This window comes from Penaeus monodon, chromosome 25 (genome assembly GCF_015228065.2).
Source record: "Penaeus monodon isolate SGIC_2016 chromosome 25, NSTDA_Pmon_1, whole genome shotgun sequence".
Classification (NCBI taxonomy): domain Eukaryota; kingdom Metazoa; phylum Arthropoda; class Malacostraca; order Decapoda; family Penaeidae; genus Penaeus; species Penaeus monodon.
In genome coordinates, this window is record NC_051410.1 from 29,788,422 (window position 1) to 29,790,829 (window position 2,408).

Here is a 2,408-nt window from a genome sequence, read left to right on the forward strand (position 1 = left end):
TACATGGTTACAAAGTACAGATCTTTTTTGTCGTCAACCCTAGAACAATGTTGATAATATATTGTGCAATATTCTACTGTGCCGCTTACCAGTTACTTACGCTGAATAAATGATTGACGAAGCATTTGATAACTGCATGCTTATTTCTTCTCATTGTTTAGGAAATACTATTAAACAACATTTGGAAATAAGAATAAAACATATTAATCGATGGATAAATGCTTATGATCCAAAAATATATAATTAGAAATGCAAAATTCATGCAATACTCGGTCCATAAACATGCATTCCCACATGGAATTACAATTGACTCTACTATTAATAATGGGACGCAACCTAGAATCGGACTTTGGCACCCTCATTGTGGCAATGGTTATACAAAGTGTTAGTGAAATTGGCGACAAATGTACTTAGAAGCGTTTTATTATTTCAAAATTGGCTGTATTGTCATTGAATGGTTCTCCAACATCTTTACTGTAAAGAGGAGAGATTTGGTACTGCAATGATGCTGTTATGTGCAGTGACAAAGTCGGTTGATCTAAGGGCAATGGCGTATCCTGGATAACGTCTTAAAACTAAGTAATTTTTTAATCAGATCATTTGACAAACGACGAGCTCTAATACCGAAACCGTCTTTAAAATATATATGTAGGAATGTGTACTATTTACTGGGAAAATATTCACTGAGTATTATCAGAATAGTCTTTCAGTATCCAAGGAAAGATAAAGGAGTAATAATTATTTTTGATTAGAGATGCAGCTTGTCAAGGAACAAATACTATTTCAAGAGGGTACTTTGACTTGTGGCCCTGACCTTAGAATCAATGATTTACTCAAAAGATGTATGTATAAGCTAGATAAGGCCGATTACAAGATGTTTTTTAACTTAATCATGTTATTTGTTTCTGTTAATTCTTTGTTTTGTGATTTTATTTTTTCATTGTTTAATGTAAAATTTACTGCGTTTTACGAATAAATATATGAATTTTTGATATTTATTTATTAATTCATATTACCACTTAAAATATCCATAGTAAACAGTCACAAGTTCATCTCTACCAAATTAGTCTTTGGAATATGTAAAAAAAAAATCCAGGTATGAAAGGAAATAAGTAGAATAGTAAGTATTTCTCAGTGTTTATTTATGTTCATCTTAAAAATGAGGAAGCAGTCATAACACATGAAAAATCATGCCTCTACAATATACCTGGGAGATTAAAATACATGAGGAATAAATTTCTTATGTTTTTTTTTCCAAATTTAGATCAGTTTCAATATATGATCTGCAAAATAAACAGGGATCTAGGCATGACAGACTGCCCGATCAACAATATTCAAAATGTAATCTTTCCTGTACATGCTCTGCGTGACCGCCCAGACCTTGTAGGCTCAGGCTGGATGTCACTTGTGGGTACCATTAACCTAACAAAAGCCTTCTGTCTCAAAATCATTTTCAGGGGTTCAGAATACTTATCCACACTCTAAAATTTTCGATCTCGTCCCCCCTGTTGGCACCTTCAGACAAAGCAGAAAACCATTCGTTGTAGAAGCACCGATCTCTAAGTGGAAAAAAATGCGTTTGAAAAGAGGTATTCTGGATGATAATTATGCTTTTCCCTATTATCTCGTGTGTTTGTTTTTGATGACAGAGATGTTATTTAAAATTTTTTTTTATAAGTTATCTGAAGAAATTATGCACAAATTCCTCCTAAGCATATATTATTACCTATGCAAATTTCAACGTTAAACAATATCTTATGGATGAACCTTTAGAAATTATATGCAAACTCACCTACACAAGCCTTCCAACCCTGGTAATCGAAAGATATTAAAAACAGTCCTCACAAACTCGATCAAACCTTGTTTGTAGATTCACGATTACCCATTCTCCCTCTACAGGTGCCGTCCTGAGACTGCCCGAGGCGATCCGAACAGCACAATCATACCACCAACCATATCCTCTGCGGCGAAAGGAAAGAAAGGACGTATAGGGATAGCCAAAATGAAAAAGAATTGATTGGTCACCAGAATATTAAGGAACCAATTTCCAATACATTTCAATTGTTTAAAACCTTTAAGGAACCAATTTCCACATACATACAATTCTGTTTTAAACCCTTACAATTGCCAAGTGGTACATAGGGGAATACGCGCAGAATCAAAGTAAAATCAAGCTGTCTGAAGTGGAAGTGTATCCTGGGGGGAATGCAGTGGGTGTGACTAGTTGTTCCACCTTTATATACATGTTGCCGTGACTAAGCCACTAATTCCGCATACAGTATGAGTTCCAACCTTCAATTTTTAAAAAGGAATTTTATTCCTTTTGTAAGCGTGCTATAAAATTTTCATGAAGTTATTTTTACTTTCTCTCAGTTTATTTTCGGAATGTGTCTCTTCTCTTTTAAATA